We start from the raw sequence: 15,134 nt of genomic DNA, 5'->3' as shown, positions 1-15,134 counted from the left end.
TTTGGCCATCTCATGAGAAGAGAAGAGTCCCTGGAAAAGACCTTAATGTTGGGAAAGAGTGAAGGCAAGAGGAGAAGGGGACGACAGAGGACGAGATGGTTGGACAATGTCACCAACGCTACCAACATGAAATTGACCCAACTCCGGAAAGCAGTGGAAGATAGGAGGGCCTGGCGTGCTCTGGTCCATGGGGTCACGAAGAGTCGGACACAACTAAACGACTAAACGAACGAACGAACTGAATTTTAGCCATTGTGTTGGCGGGAAGGAGACTTAAAATGGTATAGCAATGGCCTTTTGCAAATAGAAGATTCCACTGCAGTATTCCCACAACTTGGAAAGGTTACTCTGGGGGAACAAAAAGTCTTGGAATTCCCATCTGGGGTGGCTGTGGCTGCTGAAATCCCTAGCCGTGTGCTAGGTTGGAAATTCTGTTGGGTGGGGGGAAGCAGTCTTGCATGGACTAGTACTGTCTATCAGGGAGACGGGGTTTTACAGCCTAATGTGACTCTTATTTGCTACTAACTCGATTGATAAAGTTTTTTCCCCCCATCTATGGCATTTGGGGAAAGCCTCTTCTACCGATATACCTAGAACAGAGATGGGCACGAACCTCCAGTGCAGTGGTTCATGACAGTTTGTTTTGTGGCCAAACTGGTGTTCGGCACTTCCGAACCCCACCTTCTCCAGTGGGCACCCACTCAGAGGCAGCACCTGGAAGACGTGGGACAGGGAAGCCGGGCCGCTTCCTCAGAGTGGGTGCCTGCTGGGGGAAGAAGGGCTGGGAAGCACCAGAAATTTGTTCATCTGAGAAATAGAATGGGACAAACTGCCAAACCAGTTGGTTCGTTCCCATCTCTAACCTGGAATGCTGCTGTTTGGTTGATTGCCTCTGGCTTCTTCCCTGACTGCCATTAGAGAAGCAGCAAGTTTGAAGGGGTTTCTGTGTGCCCCTTCATGGATCGCTGCCTTGTTGTCGCGAAGGGGCTTGAGTAATTCGAAAAATAACTTCTCCAAGTTTGAAAATAGCCCCACCAACCTCAAAACATTGTGGACGAAGGGGGTCTTCTTATGCACTGTAAAAGGGGCCTAAAAAGGACAGAGAGTAATCAAACTGTACTCAAGCAAATAAACACCAAAGAAGAGGAATATAAGAGTGTGCCATTTCCATACTACATATTTTATTGTGGTTTGATATTGTGTTCTTTATCTTGTTGTCAGCCTCCCAGAGTGGTCTGGTTGTCAGATGGTGCGGGGAACAAATCCAGTCAATCAATCAATCAATCAATCAATCAATCAATCAATCAATCAATCAATCAATCAATCAATCAATCAATCAATCAATCAATCAATCCTCTTTGCATTCTAACATCAAATGAAAGAGGTGATTTAAAAGCTTGTATCCAGTAGTATACTAGTAAATTCGGAAGTACAAGTGTTCACCACCATGGTCCCCATAGCCAATCTTCCCTTGTTGTTGTTGTTTAGTCTTTAAATCGTGTCTGACTCTTCGTGACCCCATGGACCACAGCACGCCAGGGCCTCCTGTCTTCCACTGTGTCCTGGAGTTGGGTCAAATTCATGTTGGTAGCTTCGATGACACTGTCCAACCATCTCATCCCCTGTTGTCCCCCTCTCCTCTTGCCCTCACACTTTCCCAACATCAGGGTCTTTTCCAGGAAGTCTTCTCTTCTTATGAGATGGCCAAAGTATTGGAGTCTCAGCTTCAGGATCTGTCCTTCCCATGAGCACTCTACCCACCCCATCTAATAATCCAGGCAGCTGGGTGGTCCATCTCAGGAACAGAAGGAGTATGTCTTTTGTAACGTTAATGGATCTTAATTGCCTATCTGAGGCCAAACCATCCTCAGATATTTTGCGTTGCAAAAAAGATAGCTAGCAACAATGTGATTCCACCAGCTACTGTGAGGATTGCAAGGAAGGCCCAAGGCTACAGGAGAGTTTGGAGGGATGTCATAACCCCTGCCATTCAGAAAGAACTAGACCCCATAAGCCTGGTTGCACTATACCAGTGGTTCCCCACCTTCTGCCCCTAAATGTTGTTGGACTCCAAATCCCAGAAATTCTGGCCAGCCCTTTCCCCAGGCCCTTGTAGTGACATATGGAGCAGTGGAACAAATTGACAAATATGCAATAGCTCTCAAATTCCATCTAAAGTGACCTCAAGGAAGTGAGGTAACGTAACATGAAAAAATCCAAACAATCTGACATGAGTGAAGTACAGAAGTAGGATGGAGGTAAGGAAATCTAACCAGATCTTCAACAAAATCGCAGTTATTATCTCAATGCCACCAGACTATGTTTAAAGTAGACAGACTGAGACGTTCCCCAGGAAACTCCCCAACTGATCCAGTATGGGCAGAAAGGGACATAATGAAGAAACAAAGCCCCACCACCTAAACTATTTCACTGGCTAGAAGAAGAGGGATGTCTCCACCGATCAATAGGGCATTGGCATGAGATTATCCTCTCATGCTGAAAATAACCAGTTTGTCTTCTTAATTTGTTCTGAAGGTGTCAGTTCCTTTTTATTTTATTTATTTATTTATTTTATTAAATTTATACAAACAAAACAAAAACAGATTTAAATGTTGTGGCAACTGGGAGCCTAAAATTAATTAACCCATAATTACCATACCGGGTTATAAAAATAATAATAATTAACACCTCCGGGAGGCGGTGGAAGACAGGAGGGCCTGACATGCTCTGGTCCATGGGATCATGAAGAGTCGGACACATGACTAAACAACTAAACAACAACAACCATCTCGACAATTGCTAGGCTGGTTAAAACCCATTGTTATCCACAGAATTTAAGTAGCTTGTACATAGGGGTGCATTGTAACACTTGTTTTATTTGGGGAAGGTCTGCTAGACTTCATGTGGATAGTGTCAGTATTCCTACACAAGTAAGTTGTGTTAATTCAAATCAGTGCACATTAAAGCGAGCAGCAGTGCTTTGTTATCCAATTACTGAATCTCTGCAACCTTACATTACACATACCACGAGAGGGAAAACCCCCAAACTTATTAATTCTTTGGAAAAGAAAACATCTAAAATGAATGACCAAACTCACAAAGTGCATTAGTAATTTTTCATGACCCTCCAACATGAAACAGTATTTCTTTGGGAGGCATTTCCAATTAAAATCAGCTTTAAAGCCTCTGTTTTTAACTAGTGCTCAATGAACTGGTCAGCACACTGCAGCAATTAATCAAACGATAGAAATCTGCATTAATTCTGCATACTTAGCACATGTTTCACAGACAAGATTAACAAAATGGTAAAAACAAAGGGCAGGGGGAAGAAGGGGGGAAAGTTATAGCATTTCAAAAACTAACTGATTATTTCAGTGTGATCTCTTGTGGATCAAAATCCACTTCTTCAGACACAGGGGCTGAACATGCATCTGCACAAGGCTGATTATGTCATCAGATGCAGCTATTATTTTTTTTTAAAACCCACATTCTTGACCCCCTGTCTTGCCTCCTGAACAGGTTGCAAGGCTCCCATGCAATCCCTTTTGTCCTGGAGAAGAAGCTATTGTGGGCCACAGGATCAAGCCAGAGGGGATGTCTTTAGTTCCTGAAAATCACTGGCATCAAGATGATTTTACTCCCCTCCCACTCCAAAGGTCCTTTGGCCTCCAAGTGTTTCCATGAGATGAAAGGGACCCCATGGGAGCCTCAGGACCTTTAGAGTAAATCAGAGATGTTTACTTTCTGCAAAAAAAAAAAAAAAAAAAAAAAAAAATCACTATGGCTGATGACATCATCAACCTTATCTGTGTAGCTGCATGAACAGGATTTCAGGCAAGGAAATCCTGGCTGTTCCCTACACTGTATTTATTCCATGGTGATGATGACAGTCATATCCAGGTGAGGATACAGATCATAGGCAACGTGATAATTGTTGGTTAACACAAGAATGTGACTTAAACTGCTTTCCTGTTTAAAATATTGAAGTTCTCTTTAAAAAGTTGGAGTAGAGGCATGGAAATGGAATGTTGAGAGCAAGCATAACCCCCTCAACACTTTGCAATTACAGTCCTAAGTGACCCTCTCCTTTTTCATGAACAACAGCTGGATAGCTCAGTGGTTTAGGCATCCAGCTGCAGAGCCAGAGGTTGGAAGTTCGATTCTCCACTGTGCCTCCTTGAAAGGGCCGGACTCAATGATCCATAGGGCCCCTTCCAGCTCAGCAGTCCTTGATTATTATTCTAAGATAAAAGAGCCTTTCTTGTAATTGGCAATGGGACAACATCCTCTATCACACACAGAAGCAATAACCTAGCTGAGACAACACAAGGCAGTCTGTGTGATGCAGAGCTCCTCACTTCTAACACCATGTTGCTGCCTCCTAGCATCAGCCACCTGCATCACTTTGCCCAACGGTAGGGCCAGCATACATCGCACAATCTTACATAGCACAATCCCAAATTCCACTCTACTGTATATGCATTCCTAGATTGGAGACACCTATTAGCTGTGCCTACCAAATGCAATTTATAATGAAGGGCAAGCAGAGCAGGTTTGCCTCCCTTTTACCTGTGGTACAGCATCCAGTGCCTTTGTATTCTCCATGGCGTCTCTCTACTTTGCCGATATCCCTCAAGGTTTCCTGTTATTGTTCATTCATGAAGAACGCCTGCTCTTCCGAAATACAGCTCTCTCCCTTTCCCCATCTATGTCTCAGAATCTTTCAGTCCCTACAATTATTTATTAATTGACTTCTACTTCCTTGTAGGCACTCCGATCTCAAAGAGAAAGGGAAGTCTCTCCAAAGTTCCCCTGGCAATCTCTCTCTTATGGGAGGGGAAGAATGTTTGCTTCTTTCTTAAACAGCTTACAGTATTTGTCTTTCAGTTACTTCCTTTTAATTGGTAAATGAAAGGCATAGAGTAGAATTAAACAGAAGTTTGTCTGAAAGGAATGATTGGTTACCACAACAATGTTTTGAGCAGCAATGTCTGATTTCTATAATCAAGGGGGTACTTGGGTCTCCAAAACATTGGTCCAAGGTGCAGGAATTATCTGCTTCATAAGGAAGATGTGATAGTCAGTGTTGTATTGAAACCAAGCCTCACAGGTTCAAAGTGCTTGATCCCTCAGAGCATAACCACAATCCTTACATTAGCTGGGAAAGAAATGGCATTGCTCAGGAACAGTATAGTGTTGCAAACTACTCCTGTTATAATGCAATGAATTTGGAGATTGTTTTATCTTAATGGGCAATTAAGAGCCATTCACTTTACAAAAGATCTGCTCCTCATTTACCAATATAGATCAACACACCTGCCTGCATTGTTGGACTGCAGTGTGCAGGCTACCTACAGGAGCTATCATGATGAGTACCTGCACAGGATATAACAGTAAACCAGAAAGACTTAACATTTACAGATCATAAGTGTTTAGGGAGCGCTTTACTTACAACTCAAATATATGTAATTATATAATCCAAAATCCAAAGGAAAGATGTGAGATTAAAATCTGGTGTCTTTATGAAGAGTACTGTAATGTAGCATTAACATGGAGACTCTCTCCCCACCCCCACAAGCTGAAAATATTTTCAGTAGCACTTCTGGATAAAATTGCTTTGGAGAAGCACAGCTGTCCACAATGTGCAAAAGGAGGTCAGGACTATGGGTTGAAGATCTTAGCAGCTAATACAAACTGAACATCACAGTTAAAAATATCAGGATGGGAGATATTAGGTTTTAATTAAGCTATTTTAACACAGACAACAACAACAACAACAACAACAACAACAACAACAACAACAACAACAACAACAACAACAACAACAACAACAACAACAACAACAACAACAACAACAACAACAGCAAGAGAGAGATATTGAGCTGAACTGAGTCTGTCATAAAGGTCGTTCCGGATTTCCCTTCCATGTTTTTGTTCTCTCTCTCTCTCTCTCTCTCTCTCTCTCTCTCTCTCTCTCTCTCTCTCTCTCTCTCTCTCTATTAAATATTGGCTGATGGGAAACACAGTTATTTCCTCATTCTTGACCTGAGCATACTCGGCTACATAAATAGGTTCCTTTACAACAACCAAAAGGAAAGAAGGAAAAGCCTAGAAACAGACATTAGAGATTGCCTGTATTAGAAAAGAAATCACATTAGTGTTGGAAAGACATGACTGAGTAGTATTTCATGTGTGAAGAACTCAAAAGGAACTCCGTGCTAGACTCTTGAAAGCCAACCACAAAACACAGCAAGCTCATTTTCACATTCAGGAAACATGGGAAATTGTGAATCTCTCTTGCCTTTCCTTGTCATTCAGATATGCAGAAATAATATTTTATGGTCTATTTATCCATCTGGTTTTGACATTTATGTCCTGCCTTTCTTCTGAGCTGCTCAAGATGGCGTAATGAGAGCCAGAGTAAGATCATGGTTAGAGTGCTGAACTATCACGTGAATGATCCAGTCTTCGTTCACGTTGACCCAGAACACTCACAAGGTAGTCCTCAGACCATTCTCTCTCTAATCTACCTCACAGGGTTGTTGTGAGGATAAAACTACAGCAGAAGAGAAGACACCATGGCATCTTGAGAGCTAACTAGGAGTATGGTCAGACAGTGAGAAAGGAGTATGTCTGACAGCACTCAAAAGGGTTGGCTTCCTAGGAGCAGGTCTCCCTTTAAGTGACCCTTCTGTCCCTACAGAAATTACTCCAGCCCTGATCCAAAACAGAACAGCCCCACCACTGGACAAAAAAAAAAAAAGGTCCAGCTGGGACTGTTGGAGTTTTATTGACAACCTTGCATGCTGCCTGTGGTTTGAGCAAGTGGGAGGGGCTGTTCTGGACTGTCAATCTGTCCAGAACTAACTCTCCCACTTCGGAATTCAAAGAGAGACTCACCTCTCTGTTGAATTTTTTTCTCCCTCCCCCACCCCGGTTTAGTCTGTTGGAAGCAAGTTGTTGTTGTTGTTGTTTTGGTGATCTGTTCAGAACTCTAAGTAACATGTTTACTCTTCTACACTTTACAGTATGTCTTAAAGCTAATTATTGAGACTTTAGGTGCCAGTTAATGAGAAAGGGGAGGATTATCTGGGGCAGTGATCCCCAACTTTTTTGACAGTGCGGAGCAGTTGGGGGAGGATGAGGTCCATGTGCGGGGAAGGCAGGGCACCCCCGCACTCGTGTGCATGCGTGAAGGGACAGGGGATGCTTGTGGGGGCACACACGCACTTGCACGCATGCACAAAGGGAACTCACAGGGGGCACGCACACATGCATGCATGCATGCATGAAAGGGCTGTGTGGAATGGAGTGCATGCAGGGGCTGAGAGATTTGTCTCCGTGGCCCAGTCTGGTCCAGACCACGGACCGGCACCAGGCCGTGGACCGTGGGTTGGGGACCCCTGATCTAGGGGACTTGCAGCTATTCCCTCTGTGAATCTCTGTACTTCTACTGTGTAGCAAAGGTAAATTTACCAAAAATTCAAAACTTTGCAACAATGTGTTCACCAGAAAATAGCTCACACGAGACAAGTGGTCTAAAATGAAAATTATTTCTCCATCTGATTGTTCTCTAACTAAGAAATGAATGAACAAAGGCTTACAAACATACATACGTCTTTCTCCCAATTCTACTTTACCTTTATATCAGCTTTCCAAGATGGGTGAGAGATTGGGATGAAGTGACTGGATCATGATAGAGTGCAGATTTGAACCTAACTCTCTCCTATTCTGATCCTCTAACTCCAGGATGGACAAAGTTTGATCATAGGGCTTTTTGTAGCCTTTCAGGTCCTCCCTGAAAACTCGCATGTAAAAAATGGGAGTTCATGTTCTGCCTACAAGGTAGTGATTTTGATGCAACCTCTGAACTCCTTCCCAAAATTTCAAATCCCCCCTAACAAATTCAGTTAAGACACCCAGCTACATTCTGGTTTTTTTTGGGGGGGGGAGTTGGAGTTTGTGATGGAAGATGGTAATTGGCAATGTGCCTCCCACCCACCTTTGGATCTTGATATTGGAGCTTGATGGCACAACAGTTGAACTGCAGTACTGCAGCCAAGACTCTGCTCACGATCTGAGCTTGATCCTGAGAGGTCATGCATCTGGCTCAAGGTTGACTCAACCTTCCATCCTTCCAAGGTCAGTAGACTGAGTACTCAGCTCATTGAGGGGCCGGGAATGTACAGCCTGCATAATTAAACTGTAAACTGCCCAGAGAATGTTTTAAGCGCTATGATGTGGTACATAAGCAGCACATCTTGCTCTAAGCAAACTGTCATGCTAGGGTAAGCCCAGCGAAGGGTGAAAAATTGAGGACTGGCTGCTGGTTGGTTTTATTTTTGTTTCCTGTTTACACTGAGGGAAAACAAAGCTAGCTGACAAGTCTTAGGACAGAGGAGTGCACATGTAAAGAAAAAGAGAGCGTGTGGGGGGAGAGAGAAATAACACACTGCGCTTGAAAGAATCCATGAGTCAGCCCAGGCTAATGGGGATTTGTTGGGATGCTGGATAGCAGTTCAGTGACACTGTGGATCCCCGGGGAAAGTAAGATCACAGGGAATGACTGACATGGACAACTCACCAAATAAAGCAGCGATTTTTGCATTGCATGGCAACAAACAAAGGAGAAGAAGGCAATACATTTAGCAGCTATGGATCTCCAGGGCAAGATAAAAAGACAGGTCAGGAAACATTTACAGGCTGAGAGCTTGTGAAGGGGAGAAAACAACAACCAGCCTTCCACTCCCTGCTGTACTTAACTGGCACAGCGCAAGAGTCTGGCAGCAAATGGAAACGTGGCTGGCCTACTTCTCCTCATTCAAAGAGGAAAGCTGTGTAAACCTTTGTCTAGGGTGCAGCAGTTCACACTGAAGCCGGGGCCTTATATAAGGGAGGAGGAGATAAAACCCTTCAAATAAGACAGCCACCGAGCTCTCTTATTTGAAGGGCAAAAAAAAAAAAAGCCAGTGTGGCTTCACAAAAAGCCCAGGGAGGACCCAAAAACCAAAAAAAGACATGTTCAGAAAGTGGAAAGAAGGCCAGGCTACCAAGACAAGTAGGAAGGAAATACAGGGATAGCATTAAGAGGGCAAAAGCTGAGAATGAGCTGAGGTTAGCCAGAGATATTAAAAGCAATAAAAAAGCATTCTTCAGGTATGTGAGTAGGAAAAGACAAACAAAATACAGAGTGGCACAGCTCCACAATGGAGATGGGAAAATTTATTTATTTATTTATTTGTTTGTTTGTTTGTTTGTTTGTTTGTTTGTTTGTTTGTTTATACCCTGCCCATCTAGACCAATCTATTCTGGGCGGCTAACAATAAGAAAAAATAAAAGCAATAGAATAAAATGAAAAACAACAATAGTAATACAGTTCAAGATGGGGGGGTAGTATTCAAGTGATGACATGAGGGAAAGCCTGCCTAAAGAGCTAGGTCTTAGGTTTGCTCTTAAAAACATCCAGTGAGGGAGCCAGACAGATCTCTGGGGGCAAATTGTTCCAAAGGCGAGGGGCCACTGCCGAGAAGGCCCGGTTTTTTGTTCCTTCTCTCTGGGCCTCCCTTGGCATTAGGCCCTTCAGCCACCCTTCCTGGCTAGAACGAGTGATTCGGGTAGATCTAGGTGGGAGGAGACGTTCTGCTATATATCAAGGTCTTAAACCATTTAGGGTTTTATATGTCATCATTAACAATTTGAAATCAATGCAGAAAATGATAACAGAGGACAAAGAAAAGGCAGAGAGGTGCTCAATTTCTATTTTTGTCCAGTCTTTTCCCATAAGGCACACTATGAACTTCCAAACAAATTGGAAGTGCAAGTGGAGGGGGCAGGATTACAGTTGGAGATAGATAAACAAATACAGTAGTCAAGGAATACCTTACCACCTTGAACGAGTTCAGATCTCCAGGGCTAGATGAACTGCATCTGAGAGTACTGAAGGAACTGGCTGAAGAACTCTCAGAACCTCTATCCATTATTTTCTTGAAATCATGGGAAACGGGTGAGATGCCAGAGGATTGGAGGAGGACCAATGTTGTCTCTATCTTCAAAAAGGTCAAAAAAGAGGGACCTGGGAACTACAGGCCAGTCAACCTGACATCGATCCCAGGCAAAATTCTGGAATAGATCATAAAGCGGTCATTGTGCAAGCACCTAGAAAATAATGCAATAATATCTAGATCCCAATGTGGATTTGTCAAGAACAAATCCTGCCAAACTAATTTGATCTCATTTTTCGATTAGGTAACCTCCCTGATAGACAGAGGGAATGCTGTAGATGTAGTGTATCTTGACTTCAACAAAGCTTTTGACAAAGTGCCCCATGATACCTTGATTAGCAAGCTAACTATTTGTCGGCTAGATAGATCTCAGGTGGATACGCAATTAGCTACAGAATCGTATTCATAGGGTGATGATTAATGAATCCTTCTCTAACCGGAGGAAGTAACAAGTGGGGTACCCCAAGCCTCAGTCCTGGGCCTGGTGCTCTTCAATATTTTTATTAATGACTTGGATGAAGGAGTGCAGGGAATTCTTGTAAAATTTGCAAATGATACGAAACTGGGTGGAACAGCTAATACCCTAGAAGAGAGAAACAAAATTCAAAATGACCTTGATAGGATGGAACACTGGGCCGAAAGCAACAGAATGAAATTCAACAGGGATAAGTGTAAAGTACTGCAACTTGGAAAAAGAAACCAATTGCACAGTTACAAGATGAGGGATACCTGGCTCAGCAAAATTATGATCAAGAAGGATCTTGGAATTGTTGTAGATCACAAGCTAAATATGAGCCAACAGTGTGATGTGACAAGTATGATCAGGGGGACTGGAAACCAAACCTTATGCTGCTTGAAAGAACTGGGCGTGTTTAGCCTTGAGAAAAGAAGACTGAGGGGTAATATGATAGCACTTTTCAAATATCTGAAAGGCTGTCATACAGAGAAGGGGAAAGATCTGTTCTCGATCATCCTAGAGTCCAGGACACTCAACAATGGGCTCAAGTTAAAGGAAGTCAGATTTCAGTTGAATATCAGGAAAAATTTCCTTACTGTTAGAGCAGTACAACAGTGGAACCACTGTTACCTTGGGAGTTGGTGACTGCTCCAACGCTGGAGGCACTTTTCAGAGTGCAGAAAATTTGGGGCTGAGGTGCTGCAGTAGTTTCTTAAATGAGTGGCATCATTGGGAAGTTGTTGAAGGTCATGACCTTAATTAGGCGCTTGCTGCTGACTCAGTACAAGTCCGTATGACCTAGAGCAGTATGACAGTGGAACCAGTTACCTCAAGAGGTGATGAGTGCTCGAATACTGGAGGCATTCAAGAAAAACGTAGATAATCACCTGGCAGATATGCTTTGATTGTATTCCTGCTTTGAACAGGAGGTTGAACTTGATGGCCTTGTAGGCCCCTTCCAACTTCAGTTTTCTATGATTCTATGATGCTATGAATTTAAAAAAAAATTAAGAGGCAAAAAATATTTTTTTTAAAAAAAAGAGGCAAAACCCTGCCTGTCTCAGCTGAGCTTGCTTCAGTTGAAAGACGGGCACATGCACAAAGGCAGCTGGCTGAGAGGCATCTAAATTAATTTTTTAAAAGAAATTAATTAAAAAGAAGTTAATTAATTTCTTTTCTTTCTAAAAAAGAAAAGAAATCCATAGCTCCGCTGCCTCAGCTGAGAGATGGACTCAGCCACTGGGCTACCTAAATTTTATTTTTTTATTTGCCTCTCAAGATGTTGGCAGTGAGGGAGAAGGGGGAGGCAGAAGCAGCAACAAAAGTTAGGGAGACAACGGGGGGGGGGAGCAGAGGGAAAGGGGACTGTGGGGGATAGGAAAACAAACGAGGAAGTTCAGAAATCACTTTAAAAGTTCATGGTTTGGGAAAGTCCGGGTTCTCTTGTTTGGACAAACCTAAACTGACCTGAACCAACAAACCAACGATTATCCATCAACTTCCTGGTTTGTCTTTTGGTTCAAATCCATCTCTAGTCATGGTCAATTACCCTCCTTTCATCCAGCAAACACATTTCCAGCAACTTTTATATTTACAGCTGGGGGCAGGGGAATTCATGCAATAGAGCTACTGACTTGAAGTGGAAGGATTTTATTTTTTTTAAAAAAAAAGAGATTATCTAATCAATCTTCAGAAGAATGTATCAGTTTGGCAGCCATTCAGTTTATCTCTAACCGCAATATTCAAGATATTTATCCCGAATTATATGTAGTACCTGTAAGTGTCTGATGAGAGGTCATTTTTTAACTCTGAAATTGATTAAAACTTATTTGTGCTTTTTTGACTCACACAAATCCCTTGTAGCATTAGCTCTGATTTCAGCTGAACACAAAATTGGGTGAGGTTTGGATTACTCAGATTTGATTGAAGATTTCCTGCCAAGAAAACTTGGAGAAAATTCATTTGATTAAACATTGGAGAATTGACTCTTCAATGATTAGTCGCTATGCTATTATCTATCCCTGAAATGATAATCCTTACAGCACTGTACATGCCTTCTACCGTGCTGCCTTGTATGTTGTGTTTTTTGATTGGTTGTTTCTGCATCACATATTGAGCTGATCATTATTCACTGGTGAGGCTGATTTACACACATGCAAGTGAAATAGTGTAAACCACAGCACAAATAGCTTCTTGTTAATGAGGTGAGGGTTGCATTCCTGGTCATGCACCTGGTCCTGTAATAGGTACACAACCAGAATACAATTGGTGTTTTGTTAATTGCTGCTGTAGCTTAATGCAATTTCACTTATGGATACATGAAGTACCAATAGAATTCTCACCACAATATAAGGGGGGGGGGGTTATTTGGGAGATTGGAAGGACAGATCCTGAGGCTGAGGCTCCAATACTTTGGCCATCTCATGAGAAGAGAAGACTCCCTGGAAAAGACCCTGATGTTGGGAAAGTGTGAGAGCAAGAAGAGAAGGGGATGACAGAGGATGAGATGGATGGATAGTGTCATCGAAGCGACCAACATGAATCTGACCCAACTCTGGGAGGCAGTGGAAGATAGGAGGGCCTGGCGTGCTCTAGTCCATGGGGTCACAAAGAGTCGGACACGACTAAATGACTAAACAACAACAACATTTGGGAGATGGTTACAATTCCTACAGTCTCCCAGCTAGCACAGCCACTTCTCTATATAATGGAGGACAATCAGGGTTTAGAGAGGCAAACAAGGTACAGTACTGCAAGCAATATAGATATTAATGCTTCTCAATTTAGAGATGGAGAGTATTCATATCCGTATACGAATACCCGCACAACTGGATGTAATGAGAGTCCGACCCGCTGGGGCCGGACCGACCACTCATGTGTGTGCTGGTGCCACCGGCTCCTCTCTCTCTTCCAATCACTCCAGAGTTCGTGGTCGGCTATCCACTTGTCAGCCTGGCAGGGAGACTCGTCTTGCCTCCTTGTGCCAGGAGTGGCTAGTCGATTGTGAGCTCCAGAACGATTGGAAGGGAGGGCAGAGCCAGCAGCAGCAGTGGATGCATGATTGATTTGATTTGATTTGTACCCCGGCCATCTGGTCTATAAGGGACCAGACCCTTGTTATGTCCAGCTGTGTGGGAGTATTCATATCCGAATACCCCCATCTCTTCTCCTCATTGCTCACATACAGATCAGTAAACAGAGAAAATAAGCACTGTACGTGTACACTTGTTTCAGCCCAGCTCTCTCTTTTGCTGGGCAAGTTTCAGAGTTAGTAACTTTTTAAAAATCTTCAGTCACCTTTGCACGAATGCCAATCTTTTTTAGCCATAAAATAAGCATCAGATTTTCCTCAATTCCTTTTGCTAAAGAAGCTTCATTCACCAGCAATGAGGGATAATCAAACAGCATTTCCTTTGATTTGACTTGGCGGTTCTTTATGACCACCTCAAGGGTCCCCGGAAAAATGTCACGTCCTGAAAATCCTTGGTGTCTAAGAAGCTGCCCATTTCAGCATTCTAGATGCTTGTGACCAATAAATGTTTCCCAGTCCCTGGTGTCAGGGTCAACCTGGCTGTCAGTTTCATTGTGGTAGGACTGCTGCTAGGATTATGCAAGAGAGCTGACGTGTGAATTATGGAGGGGGGGCGGCTATTATTCGTAAGGTTGACTAGACCAGTGCTTCTTAACCTTTTTGAAAGAAACGCCCCCTTGAGCCATTGAGGAAGTTATCATCGCCCCCCTCCCCGCGGTGATGATTTATCTATCTATCTATCTATCTATCTATCTATCTATCTATCTATCTATCTATCTATCTATCTATCTATCTATCTATCTATCTATCTATCTATCTATTTATTTATTTATTTATTTATTTACGACAGTTAAATCCAATGACCCCTGAAAACAAAATTAAATTCCAAGAAAATGAAATGCCCCCCAAAAAGTAACATTTAATGATTTAGTTGCAAGTGAATTTTAAGATGCAAAAAGAAATATAAAAAGGGCATAAAAACAAATCCAGGAACTAAAAATTTCAAGACAAAAAGTCTGAAACTAAATTAAAATTGGAGGAAAATATATATTCATGCACACTGTAAAAAGGCTGCAGCCATCTTCACAGGTTTGGCTTGCTCCAGCGCCCCCCTACCACCCCCTTCTGCTCCAGCGCCCCCACGCCGCCCCTTTTCGTTCTACCGCCCCCCTGAAAAATGAAATCGCCCACTGGGGGGCATTATCGCCCACGTTAAGAACCACTGGACTAGACTGAAGCCCAGGGACCCTGCAGGGACTTAGGGGCTCATCAATTGACCAGGGTCAGGCTGACAGCTGTACTGGGGTGAAGAAGGCCCCTGAAATAACTGAAAGCCTAGGGGTCCAGCTATGAGTTAATACGGCCCTGGGGGCACTGTATCTGAATTTCCAGCCAGGGAGTGGAGTGGAGTAGAGAGAATGGAAGGGAACTGTAGAAGAAAAAAGGATTCAGAATTGGGGGGGGGGGCAGGAAGAAGAGCCGAGAACAATAGCACAGCCACGAGAGAAACAGTACCATCATTCATGGGTCTCAGGTGACACTGACACTATGACATCTGAGACCGCTATGGATATTGATTGATTGATTGATTGATTGATTGATTTGATTTGTACCCTGCCCATCTGGTCTGTAAGACCACTCTAGG

At 43.0% G+C, this 15,134-nt stretch overlaps 1 protein-coding gene across 5 annotated transcripts in view; it reads right to left on the bottom strand.

Moving 5' to 3' along the window:
• LOC110081075 (disheveled-associated activator of morphogenesis 2) overlaps positions 1–15,134 on the bottom strand; it is a 114,276-nt gene that overhangs the window by 89,687 nt on the left and 9,455 nt on the right. For 4 of the 5 annotated variants that reach the window (XM_078392159.1, XM_072996829.2, XM_078392160.1 and 1 more), the window contains exon 1: positions 4,570–4,833. The exons of the other annotated variant lie outside the window; for it this stretch is intronic. The gene's annotated coding sequence lies outside the window, so the exon portion shown is untranslated. Of the gene's footprint in view, positions 1–4,569; positions 4,834–15,134 lie in introns of those variants that run through there. 5 annotated transcript variants of the gene reach the window in all.

The sequence above is a fragment of the Pogona vitticeps genome, chromosome 4 (genome assembly GCF_051106095.1).
Source record: "Pogona vitticeps strain Pit_001003342236 chromosome 4, PviZW2.1, whole genome shotgun sequence".
NCBI lineage: Eukaryota > Metazoa > Chordata > Lepidosauria > Squamata > Agamidae > Pogona > Pogona vitticeps.
The sequence above is the reverse complement of the archived record's forward strand: the minus strand, read 5'-3'. Positions and strand labels throughout refer to the sequence as shown.